This window comes from Tinamus guttatus, unplaced genomic scaffold (assembly GCF_059628265.1).
Source record: "Tinamus guttatus ecotype Peru unplaced genomic scaffold, ASM5962826v1 Tinamus_guttatus_pri_ptg000566l, whole genome shotgun sequence".
Taxonomy (NCBI): domain Eukaryota; kingdom Metazoa; phylum Chordata; class Aves; order Tinamiformes; family Tinamidae; genus Tinamus; species Tinamus guttatus.
This window is the reverse complement of record NW_028289100.1, coordinates 86,610-99,006: the sequence shown is the minus strand read 5'-3', so window position 1 is coordinate 99,006 and position 12,397 is coordinate 86,610. Positions and strand designations below refer to the sequence as shown.

At 50.2% G+C, this 12,397-nt stretch overlaps 1 protein-coding gene across 1 annotated transcript in view; it reads left to right on the top strand.

Moving 5' to 3' along the window:
- LOC104575964 (opioid-binding protein/cell adhesion molecule homolog) overlaps positions 1 to 12,397 on the top strand; it is a gene marked incomplete at its 3' end in the record, with an annotated part of 115,623 nt that overhangs the window by 17,751 nt on the left and 85,475 nt on the right. The window lies entirely within an intron of this gene.

The following is a 12,397-nucleotide window of genomic DNA, read 5'->3' as shown; positions in this document are numbered from 1 at the left end:
CAGGAAGCCAGGACGGCGGGATGGGACTCCTGGGCCTATGGGGGACACGGAGGCTCTTTCAGCAGGGATCCACGTGGGAAAGGGCTGATGCTGAGGTGGGCGGTTGTGCGCTTTGGCTGGCGTCTTAAATGGAGATGATCCCAAATTGTGGTCCGGGATGAAGGCGCCGTGGTGGATAGGTGCTGCCTTGGTCCTTTTGGTCCTGGTTGCGCTTGGTTTGCTGGGAATTGCTGGGCATTGCACAGGGATTGCTGCTCCCAAACACGCAGCCTGGCTTCTAGGTCCTGGGCGCACGGGCGGATAGAAAGGGGACAACCCCGGCCAAAAGCTCCTTGTGTGTTCCTTGCCGTTCACATTATGGAACTTTGATGATTTAGTCATTTTTCTTTATAAGGATTCATTCCCTTGGGGCCAAAAAGAATGCTCCTTGATTCAAAATGTGCCGAAGTTGCCCTGTCTCTGGGTAGGATCCAAGTGCTTGGCCATCCTCCGAGGCCAGGTGAAGCTCCCTAAATCCTCCCTTTGCTTGGGTGATTTGGGCCCCTCCGGCTTCTTGTTCTTCATGAATAGCACTAAGTAGGTGTTAAAATAGTATTTGTGAGAAGCTGGCTGAAGAAATAGGAGGCAAATTGCCTGTGTTCCCAATCAACAAGCAAACAAGGGACTCCGGAGCAGTGGCGAGCAGCTGGTGTGCAGCGGAGGCGGGTGGCAGCGCCCGCTCGGATGGATGCGGCGCCGGCATGGGCTCCTTTTCCGGATGGGAAGCTGCCTGGAGCAAAATTTGGACCCTGGGTGGCTAAGGAGGGTAATGGAGGGGAAAGAGCTCTTTGCAAAGTAGCATCCTTGTGCCTGAGTCAGAGTGAATCACGCTCTCCCCTCTCCAAGTTCTTACCCTTCGTCGCCACTGAAGTATTTCAGGCTCCTCCAGAAGGCAGTGAGATCATATGGTTTCGTTTTTCTGCACTCGCTTCTTTTTTTTTTATTTCTTTCCCCTGAAGAAAGCTGTGTGAGGAGCGTGAGGCCAAGATTCGGGAGCCCTTCCTTAAGGGAGCCCTTTCCTATTTGGGAGGTTCTGGAAATGTCCGAGTTTCTTCTGCCAGGCCCAACCAGGTAACGTGGCCACCTTCCTCCTTCAAAGCATGGAGACAGGGCTCTGTGATGGAGGGAAGCAGCTCCAAAGAGGGCCCTTCCTCTCCTGCATATAATTCCAGGCATGGGGCCTTAATTCTTCCTAATCCAAGGCTCACATCCTTGGTTTGCTGTGGAGGATTTTCCCTCCAGCCCCACCAGCTCTCTTCCCTCTGCACTAACACCTGCTCCTCGCCTTGTCCCCGTCACGGGGAGGCAGCCAGATCTCCTCCTGCTGCGGAAACGCAGCCCTCTCCGTCCCCCGTCGCCGCTCATCCTCCTCCCAAATACTGCATAATGTCAGACTAAATCCTTATCAGAAATTTTAATGAGCAAAATAAAACCTGAAATCTATGTGATTAAAATCAAATCTTCCCTCTTCTGCTCGGCTGGAGCCGGCTGCCGAGGCAGAGTCTCCGCGCTGGCATGGGGAGGCCCCTCGTATTTAATGACCTCGGGTAACGAGCGCGGTGGAGAAGAGCAGCCAAAGGATTGCTCAGGTGCTCTCCAGGGCCATACCAGGGCATGGGGGCTGTTGACAGTCTGCTCCTGGCCCCAGGGATTCGAGCATCTCCAGGGCTCCCTAGGGAGAAGGGTTGGCCAACGCCAACCTCGTGTGTTGCTTGCTCTTCACGGGACACTTCTGGAAGCCTTTTCCACGAGTGGTGGGTCCTCACAGCAGCTGCCCTGAAGACCTTCTTGTCTTCCCAGCACCCTATGGAATATCTCCTGCCTTCTCCCTTCACCCGCATTGCATCCGTGCCACTAAGGGCCTCTCCGTCTTTTCCTACTCCAAAGAGATCTCGTTTTTTTTCCCCCTCATGTTAGTGGTTTTTAAGGCCTTACAGGCATCTCGCGATGCTTTGCAGTTGCTGCTATGGCAAACAGATGCAGTGCTGCTAGGTATCTCCATCCCGAGGCATCTTCCTTGAGGCCCGGGATGGATGCTCATGGGATGGAGAAGATGAGGTGAATTCTGATGACTTCTGCCCATTACCTCCATGCTGTCCAGTTCCACACTCCTCTTGTTTGCTTGGCAAATTCTTCTTTCATCCCCTTCCTTGCAAATATCGTGTCTCTCTGCACCCAAACGACTGAGGAAAGTCTCCCTGAACACTCCTTGTGACAGACTTCCTATTGTAACTCCATGCAGTGCCTCAACAAGCTCATTGACTTATTCCCCAATTACTTCCTTGCCTCTATTAATTCCTTGGGTACCTTTCAAAACCCGCATCTGACTTTCCTAAAGTCTCTTGAATTATGTCTTCAGCTGCATCCTCCATTTGTCTCCTTCCAAGAGGCTGTTTCATTTCATTTGTCCTTCGAATGAGGCGAGAGCATATTTCATGAGCCGTAGAATTGAATCAAATAGAAGAGAGCAGGGAGCACTCACCTGAACTCAGACCTTTCCCCATTAGAAAGAGATAATTAAGAGATACTTGAAAGGTGCAGACAGACTATGTTTCTGGCAGGCATCCTCACTGGGTATCTCTCTTTGTCTGCCTTGCCCAGAATGCAGGAGGCTTAAATTACCATAATTTAATGGCAAGAATACAAGAATCTAGATAGAAATAAGCTAGAACAAATGGTAGGACGTGAATAAGAGAACCTCGCTAGCAATGACCTTGCCGCATCCTAAAACCTGATAAGTCACAGTGACTTGAGCTGGTGAGACAGTAATGAAGTGGATATATGCAGGTAGAAGTGTCCTCCTGGGTTCGCTGTGTCATTGCTCCCAAGCTGTTGGGACAGGACTGTCGGCAACAACTCGTATTGGAGACGGATTGTAGTTGGCTGTTGCAGCAGGCTGTGCAATGGTGGCATGATGGTGGGGTATAGACTCTTCGTTGCTCTCCCGTTTTGCAATAGCAGGAGTAATTAGGCAAAGATTAAAGTGCTAATCATCGTTTGCAAATGGGGGAGTCATTTCCACGGAAGCAATAAGGTATTGAGCAAAGATATGGATTGAGAGGCACGTTGCAGGTCTGCGAGACGCCCTGGAACCGTCGTCCTTCAAGCACGTGGCTCTTCGACCTTGTGAATCTAATGGGGCTGATCTAATGGATCAGAAACCTATACAAATCGTAAGAGAAATCCTGTCCTGATTGATGTCAGGGAGGAAATTTTATCTGTGCGCTCCCCTTCATATTCCCCAAGCCGTGTACTGGGAATGCTGGGCGGGAATAAAGCATCTCCTCCTAGAAACGGAGTGAAACGGATGGGAGGCTTTGCAAAGCTGGGGCAGTACAACACCGTGCCTGCAGTCCCTGTGGCTTTGTGGTCTTTGTGGCTAGTGCTTTTTATCCACGAGAACAGAGAGAGACATCTTGTTCAAATGCTCTCCTCTCATTTGCCCTGCCCAGAAGTGAAAAATCCGCGGGGCTGCATGCGTGGAAGCTCCCCGGAGAACCAGAGCTGCCTCGCTCTAATTTCATTTCACGTGACGGTAATAAAATACAAACCCACAATTAAATCCGTATTAATAGGTACAGATGCTCAAAGTCACGGGGATGCTGGATGAAGGTGCAGCCCTGTGTGGTGCTGGGCACCTTCCCTTCCCGCTGCGATTGCCGTGGGGGCCGGCGTGTTGGCAGCCTCTCCCGTGGGGCGCTCGGCATCCTGCAGGCTTGGGGCTCACGTTTTGCAAACCAATCCGTCAATTCCGAGCGCTGCAGCCTGCTGCTGAGCAAACAGGAGCGTTACCGTTTGTCAATTAGTAGCATTGGATGCCCTGGAATGGGAGCAGAGGAGCCCGCGTTAGGGACGTGCCCGGCATCCGCGCTTTCCCGGGAGAAAAACTGCAGCGGTGGGCGCCGGGATGTGTCAAAAACCTGCTGCAAGACTTGGCCTGCTTGGGGAGAGGAGGCGTTGGAGAGTTTGGCTTCATGTGAGAGTGAAAACGTAGGTGCTACCTCCTTCATTTCACAGCAGTCCCAGGCTTATCCGAATCCCGTCTGTTTTCCAAGCGCCTCTGTGTGACATTGGGAATTCTTGTGCTGTATCACCCTCCCTGGGACGCGTCGGTGTTCCCGCCTCCCTGTCCATTCCCGAGCACTGCCCAAGCATGGGGACAATTTGCAAAGTGGCCTCTGGGTCCACCAGAGCCCTTGTCTTGTCTGCTAGGGCAGGTGTTGTGTCTTGGACCATTAAAGTCTGATGGACTTAATTAAGGTAGCTAGTTATAGAATACCCGTGATTGGGAATCTAATTATACTTGGCATTCTTGGAGATTTGGGATCCTCTTATTTAATTATTTATTTACTTATCTATGCATTTTGCAGAGCTCAGTGAATTGCCCTTTTTTCTGCTCATTTGCTCGATGGAAAAGAGGTTCCAAAAAAAACGGGCAGGCAAAAGGAAAAGAGAGACAAAACCAAAATTGATGGTGTTGGGAGCAATGATGCAGGCGTTCACCTAGCAGCACATATCCTATAGCCTCAAATGTCTATTGGAAACAAGGCCAGCTTTAATTGCTTTCTCTGGTCGCCCTCCCTTCTCCAAATCTGCCCTGCTTGCTGCTGTGCAAGCTCAGGCACAGTAACCTTAAACATTCATGGCATGCTATATATTTAAGGAACATTCATATACCACTTTGCCTAACAGCTACAGCGGTGCACCTGAGGGATTGGAGCTGCTCTCTGTCACAAGTGTTTAGCACTTGATACATATGTTTATTATATATTTCAACTAAATTGGAGTCAATGGACTATCTGCATAAATACAATCTATGTGAGCAAAACAGCCGTCCCCTCCCCGCGCAGGCTATTTGCCAGGCAGGAGCTCCAAAGGAGTTGCTGGGATGTCTGATTCTTGCTTCTGTTGTAATTGGCATTAAAATATAATACCTTCCCTTCAAAGAGAGGCTCCCATACTGTGAAAATGCCTTTTCTGTCCAGGCAGGGGCCAAATAATAGCAAATTACAAGCATGGAAAATATTTAGAACAAAAAAAAGAGAAAAAAGAGGAAAGAGGAGTCTGAATTATCAGAGCTGATCCATAGCTTGCAGTCTCGTACAATTTGTCTTTTGAATACACCGTATGAACCAGCTATGAATAAAATCAGTCAATTTAACCCAAAATCAATGCTCTTTTGTAGAAGTGCTTAAAATCTAAGTGGAAGGGAAAGCTTTGAAGCCGCTTTCCCTTGGTAAACGCAGCTCTTTACTCAGCGCTTGATTTTAGCAGGAGGGTCCCTTGGTCTCCCGGTGCCCAGCACAGCACCTGGATTGGAGAAGCTGATGAGTAATTAGGAAAAAAAAAATAAAGGTGGGAAATGAAAATGTATATATATATTATAGTGATGCAAGGTTTTGCATGATGAAATTATGGGGTTATGGCTGGAAAGGGTCACACAGACCCTTGAGGGGGTGAGATGGGCACGGTGATGGCTTTGCTCCTCTAAGCCGGTTTCTGGGGTGCGTAGCTGTGTTCTCCCCCTCTGGTTTGCTGAATTGCTGATGAATTGCCCGGTGCCGTGATGAATGTTGAGCTGAGAAATCTGAACTTGCTCTGGGCCTGTCAGATTTGATGTATAACTGATGCCCGCGCTAATTTGTACAAATGCTTCGCCACGTTGGCACCACTCGCGCTCTAGAACCACAGGAATTCACGCGAAAAGTCCAGCTTCTCCCCCATCTGAAGGCAGGGGCCATTAATACACGCACAGCTCGTTTGGCCAGCTGATTTTGTGACCATTAAACCCCGCTTTGGAAAGCCCTGCATTTACCTCCAGGTTGATGTGCCCTCGCTCGGTACCCAGTGCTCAAAGCTTTGTTTTTTGCAGCAAGATCTTGCTGGAGGTGAACACAGCAGGCTTTTTTTTTTTTTTTTTTTTTTTTTTTGTCTTTGTTTGCATTTTAATTGACTGGCAACTCCTTCCATTTCTCCCCCCTCCAGTCCTCATTTAGCCGGGTATGTAATTCCGTACACAATACGCGCACGCTGAGGTGTGGTTTCAAGGTCTTAGCGTGTTTAGCAAATATTTCAGCCGAAACGATCTGTTCAGCTGTTACATTGATTGCCAAGATTACAGCGCGACAACAAACATTATTTGGGGGATCGGAGACGAAATTACAGCCCACTCGCGCCGGCGTCTGCAGCGAGCAGCAGATGCACCGTTAATTTTGTGCCGCAGTGTCCATCGCGGCGCGGCGGCGGCGCGGCCAGCCGTGCCGGGGGTTGTAAAGCCCGGCGCAGCCTGCCAGGCAGGGGCATTTGCACGAAATGTGGCCAAAAACGTGGCAAAGCAGGTGGCAGAGGTTGGCTTGGCAGAGCCGCGTGAGCGCCTTGGATGCAAAACGCGGCTCTGGAGCCTTTCTGTTGCATGCAGGGCAGCGGCACTGGCCGTGCTGCAGGTTATTTTTTTTCTGCATGGAGAAGATCTGTCTTGGACAGATGGAGCCACTGCATGACCAGCCAGCGTGCCTCAGTTTCCCTTATCTGCACAGCGAGGAGCATCTGCACCTTGTCGTTAGCGAGCGCAGAGCGCGTCGCCCGCCGCGCCGGCGCGGAGGGTGCTGAGCGCGGAGCATCAGCGACGGGAGCACAAGCAGGGGGACGTGCTGTGACATCCCTCTCGCGCCGTGTAGGTGGGCACGCTGTCGAGAACGGGGCCGTCTCCCTTGGGGGAAAGGAAATCTCGCCCTTCCTGACGGCTCTCGCTGCGGCACCTTCCCTAAATACACGCTTTTCACCTCTAATATTGAGAGGGTAAAATATCTGCTAGAACACATGAGGCTGCCGCATGCAGAATAAGGTCACTGCACTTGATCTCATTATGAACTTTCTTTATGGCTGGGACTTGAATATCAACCGTAGCACGTTGGATGAAGGGAGAGGCGGATGCAGCTCATCTGCGAGCACCGGAATAGCTGCCTTGAAGCCTGAGACAGGAGCTGTGCAGTCCCAAGGACAGGGCTCTCAGCGACCTTGAGCGAGCTGCTTTGCTGCTTGTTATTCTCATTTCCTCCTGTAGAAAAGCGGAGCAACCTCGCTGCTGCTTGGGAAGTCTCCAAGGTGGGTAGATGGGGTGCCCCAGCATAGGGTGCTTTGTTGCATCCCTCTGTTTTGGCGCATGGTAGGGACCAGGCGGGCGGTTTTCCATGCCTTGTGCAGGTGCAGATCCCACCCCACCCTCCTTCCCACGAGATTTCTGGATAAGCAGCCTGCCGAGAGAAGCCAATTTAATGAGATTTCTGCTCCCCGGGATGCTAGCAACAGGGTCACCCTTCATATTGCACTTATTGATAGCTCCTCAGGAGTGCGTATAGAGTTAATAAGTGGTTAGCAGATGTTAGAAACATATTGCAGATATTAGTAGTAGATTGGTGTAAACCCGTCAGTAGATGATGCTGCTGATGGCCACGTGCCATGGTCACGGGCTCAGCACTGACTCACTGGCTGCATGTTCAGCGATCCAGTAGCTGTTAACTATTTGCCTCCACTAAGCCGTGGTTGATGGTTTGGCTGGTGAGAACGTGCAATGCCCAAATCCCAACGCTGCTGCCTAGATCTTAGCTGGGAACAAGTCACCTGGCTCACGCTGCACCCAGATGTGGCCTTGAACTCGGATCGCGCTCTGAGCTCCCGCAACCTTGTCCATTATTCAGCGTCTTTGCCCTCGCAGGGATAGGGATGCGGAGGAGCGGGGGATCAAAGGGAAGGAAGGGGATGAAGAGGGATCAAATATTAAACGTCTGAATGTTCGCGGCGAAGCACGGAGGGATGAGGATTACGAATCCAGTGTCCAGAACCGCAGCTCAAAACGGGAAATGGAAAAAGCAGACAGCGAGAGGGACCCATCGCAGTCCCATACCCCGCTAAACGGCGCCTGCCAGTGTCTCTTCCCGGGTCTCCTCCTGCCTCGTGCGACGTCTGTAACCGCTCGAGCATCCGCACGAACCTGCCTGGAGCTGCTGGCGGCGGCGGAGGAGGCTGGGTACAAACTGCTGTAACCCTCTCATCTGGATGACTCACGCGCGTGTAGACCTTGCGCTGACATTTGTCACCGCCACGTCCTCCTCCTCCCCGCGTGAGGACTCCGGAGCGCAGCGGGAATCCTAGGGAAGAAGCCTGGCTAGGGATGCTGACATGGGAAAACCGAGACCCCGTTGCCGGTGCGGGATGCGAGGGGTCCTGCGTTTCTGCTGAATAATCCCGACAGCTTGGGGGAACGTGGGCTGGTGTGATGTCCCTGTTACCATAGCATCGAAGTGCTGCTGAAATGTTAATGTGCCCATGAAATGGGTCGCTGCTATTATTCCCATTAAACAGATGGGAAACTGAGGTGTGGAGGAACGGCGGACCGGCTCGGGCTTGGTGATGCTGCCGCTATTTTGGGAACGTGGACCGCGGGCGCGATCCGTAGCTGTGATTTAGGAGCTGCATTTTGGGTTCTTCAGAGTGGGGTATTGCTCATGGGGAACCTAAAATCTGGGGGGAAGCTCTTCCCCTCAGAAATACGTATCGTGGGTCAAGTAGGAGCTGTGTTGAGAACGTTTTTCGGGTTGCACTCAAGATAATCACCATGGTCTACCCTTCTTTCCATTTGTTATTTTCTTACTATCATTATTACTCTAATCCCACATCATGGGGGATCTTCAGCTAGGGAATCCGTGGCCTGTCAAAGCACTCAGTGCATCAGGTTGGATTGCAAAAGCTATTTATTACTTATTTCCTAACATTAATGCATTATTTTGCCTCTTCTGAGTTCTCTTGTATCTTCAGCAGTTGACATTTCCCGGAATTATTTTGTCCCTGATTGCCTATATTTTTGATGAAAGAGAATTAAGAACTAATCAACGTACACGGTGCGTCTGAAGCCAGACAGTTGCCGAGCGCGTTCGCTTCCAACAATACCACATATCAGCACTACAAGCTCTGTTTTGATCTTGCCATTTCTTTATTGTTTTTCTATATAAAGCTCCTTGTGCCTTGTCTTTCACGTTAGCATTTCATGAGGTTTTGGTCTGCTTCTCTGCCACCCGTGTCTGGAGAGAGGGAGGATGTTTATATTGAATTTCATGCTCACTTATACTCGAGTCTAGCTTTTGCTTAAATGGCTGACATAGTTTTAAGAACCATGGATGGTTACATATTGTGTTTCCTCTCTCAGTTGTTTGGTTCTTATTGTATTTCGAGCTTTTCCCAGTCCCTGTAGCGTGCCTCCAGTTTATTACGCAGGCAAAATTTAAAATGCCCGTGTCTTGTTAAAAATAATAAAGGTTTAAAGTGTTATTCTCTCAGCATATCTTTAGCTGGTAATGACCTTTAGTTCACTCAGGTGAACTAAAGATGTGGTTGTGCTTTATTACTGAAGGCATCTAACTAAGCCACATTTGCCAATGTCAAATTGCTTGTGAGCTGTTTGACCTCCTATTTACTTCTAATTTCTGCAAGCTGTTAGCGAGAGCTACACTAAATCAACCTGTCATTTGATCTTGGCTTTCGGGACCGTAACTGAGAGATTTTATACTTATGAGCATCAGAGAGGAACTGCTGTAAAACTCCTTAAGAGCATATTAGAGTTTGCAAAGTGTGTAGGAAGTTGTTCATGGGTATAAGTGGTGCAATTTAGGGGGGGAATGTGCTGAAGGAGAGGAGAGAAGACAACCTGGTGCCTGCATGATGCTTCTCTCAAAGGAGAAATGCAGGGAGTAGTGAAGAAGAAGAGGGGCTTAAAGACAGATATGCTTGAGAGGTTGCAGTGAAATTCTGTGTTTTTTCTCAGTTTTTATAGGCAGGCCAGCAGCTACCTGCTGTATTTCCCAATTGGGTTGTGGTGGCATTACTGAAGGGAAAGAAAAGAAAGATGTGATGCCCTTCCTTGAAACAAAGCTCCAGGGCTTGAGAGGAGAGGAAGGATGTGGAAGTGTCTCGGCAATCTCAGCCCCGGGCACTGGGATGTGACACAGATGAGGGCGATATCCGTCTCCAAAGAGATAGCAGCGTTGTGCAAACAGGGCAGAGTAAATCACTGCTCCCCAAGCGGAGCGAGCCCATATAAATCAACAATAATATCTCAGCCCCGGCCGCGCGCACGTCCGAGACACCGTGCACAGCTCCAGTCACCGTGTTATGAGGAAGGAAATTACGGAATAAGAGGAGGTGAGAATTAGGGCAGCAGGACCAGAGCTCTGTGAATATCTGATTTTTTTTTTCTTTTTTTCCCATAGCAGTTCTGAACAATTGGGGTCATATTGTTTTTGATTTTTTTTTCTATAAAATCAAAGTAACACTTGAAATGAAGTATCAGGCAGTGGAGAAAGAAAAAAAAGAAAGAAGGTTTGAAAAATCATGCCCTTCTCTAGGACGTACCTTTTTTGCATTCCTGGAGCCAAAAAATACCCCCCAAAATAGTGAATGGCCTCAGCAGAAGTTCATTGGGGATTGCATGGAGCCCATTCCTGCTGGGGCCATGCTCACTCCCAGATGTGCACAGCTGGATCACACCTAGAGCCTCCAAATGTGGGAAGAGAGGACTCCGCCGAGCATTAAAATGGGTCAAAATTGGAAAGGGGTGAAGGATGAGGGGGTCAAACACGCTGCTACATCCCTGTCTGTGCAACGCTCAGAAAGAGATGAGAGAGGGGGGTTTTGGTGGCATCGGGAAGGCCAATTTCTGCCTTCGGGGGTCAGACGAGGCGAGGGGAAGGAGCGCGTGGGAAGCTGAGGTTTACTCACCGCATCTCCAAGATGTGCACGTGGGTGGCCGGGGTTTTTGGAGCGCTCGGGTAAAACTCAGCGTTTTCTGCCAGAAGAGGTTGCATTGCAACCGGGGCTGTATATGGAGCAGCATTATTCCCGGGAGGAATTGCCTCTCGGGAATAATGAAGTGTAAAGGAGAAGCCTCCTTTACTCGTGCCCGCTAACGATCTTGCGGCTCATCATTAGACGCCCGTGTGAGGGGTTCCTCATCCCGGGCCCCGTTGGCATCGCGCTCCGTAATCCCGTGCTTGCGGCAGGGCTGCTCCCCGGGGCCTTGGATGTGTCTGAAACCCTCTTCGTGACTTGCTATTTTAAGAGTCACATTTATAAGGAAAAAATAGACAGCGAGAGTAGGCCTGCAATGTCTTCCCTGTCAACAACAGACGCATGGGAGATAAAGAGCCTTTTCTCCCTTCTTCTCCTCGTGCCAGGGAGAGGAGAAATCCTCTTGATTCATGGGCCGGGAAGGCTGGAATGGCCGTTGTCTCCGAATCTCCTAATCACAGATAGTAACGGAGCCGAGCGCCGGAGCGGGTCAAGCGTCCGTCCCGCGGCAGGAGGTGGAGATGCCACCAGCAGGAGAAATGGATGCAGGGCTTGGAGAAGGGGGGTGAGCCCAGGAAAGAGCGCGGAGGGACGAGGCTCCCGTATCTCCGCGGCAGATATGAGCAAACATCTCGTGTTGTAAACGGGGGAAATTGAATTGCTTGCTTGCTTGTAAATTTAAAGAGATAGTGTTTTTCTATCAATAACCAGGCGCTTAAATAATAGACCGAGCTCCGACTACCAATCTCATTTCCCCATTTGGGGAGAAAGTCTCCTAGAGCAGCCGGGAAGGTCTCCACGTTGCCGCTTGTCGCGCTATCTATCACGCACCTTATCAGCGCGTGTACTACAAGTTTTTGCACCGTGTCATCATCTCTCCCTTTGCCTCTTCATCCCCTCGTGTCCTCCAGTTTGCGCCTCCTGCTCCAGGCAGGCAACGCGATGGCCAAGGCCAAGGCCGTTGCGACGGGAGCATCCATGGGGCGGGAATTGTCGCGCTCCCTCAACGGGATCGTCACCGCGAGCGCCGCCGGCGCCCCGTTAAAACCAGCCCGCACGGAGAATCAGTGCAGCACGGTGGAAGGGACAGGCCAAACAAGTCCGAGGCTGCAAACAACAAATTATTCTTGAATCAAACATCTCATTAATGGCTGCAGTGTCGCCGCTCTGCTTTGCATAATTAAGTTTCATGGGGCGTTACAATTAACAGTTGTGCCGCAACGTAGGTAGGAACAATCTCCCGTTTATTTACCCGGGCTGTATCTGGAAGTGCTGTGTGGTGAATAAGATGCATTTACAAGTAGATTAGGGTGCATTCTGGGTCATAAATTGAGTAAGGCTGTAATTGCTTTCCGACAAAGGAGAGCTGCAAATAAGACAGGCCGCTTCTCTCTCCCTCTCTCCTTTTTTTTTTTATTTTTTTCCCTCCAGAAACCCCTTTTTCCTGTTGACGTGTGTCTGAAAATTCTCATCCCGAGCTAAATAACACAGTTATGGCATTGAAAACCTTGTAGGAGCT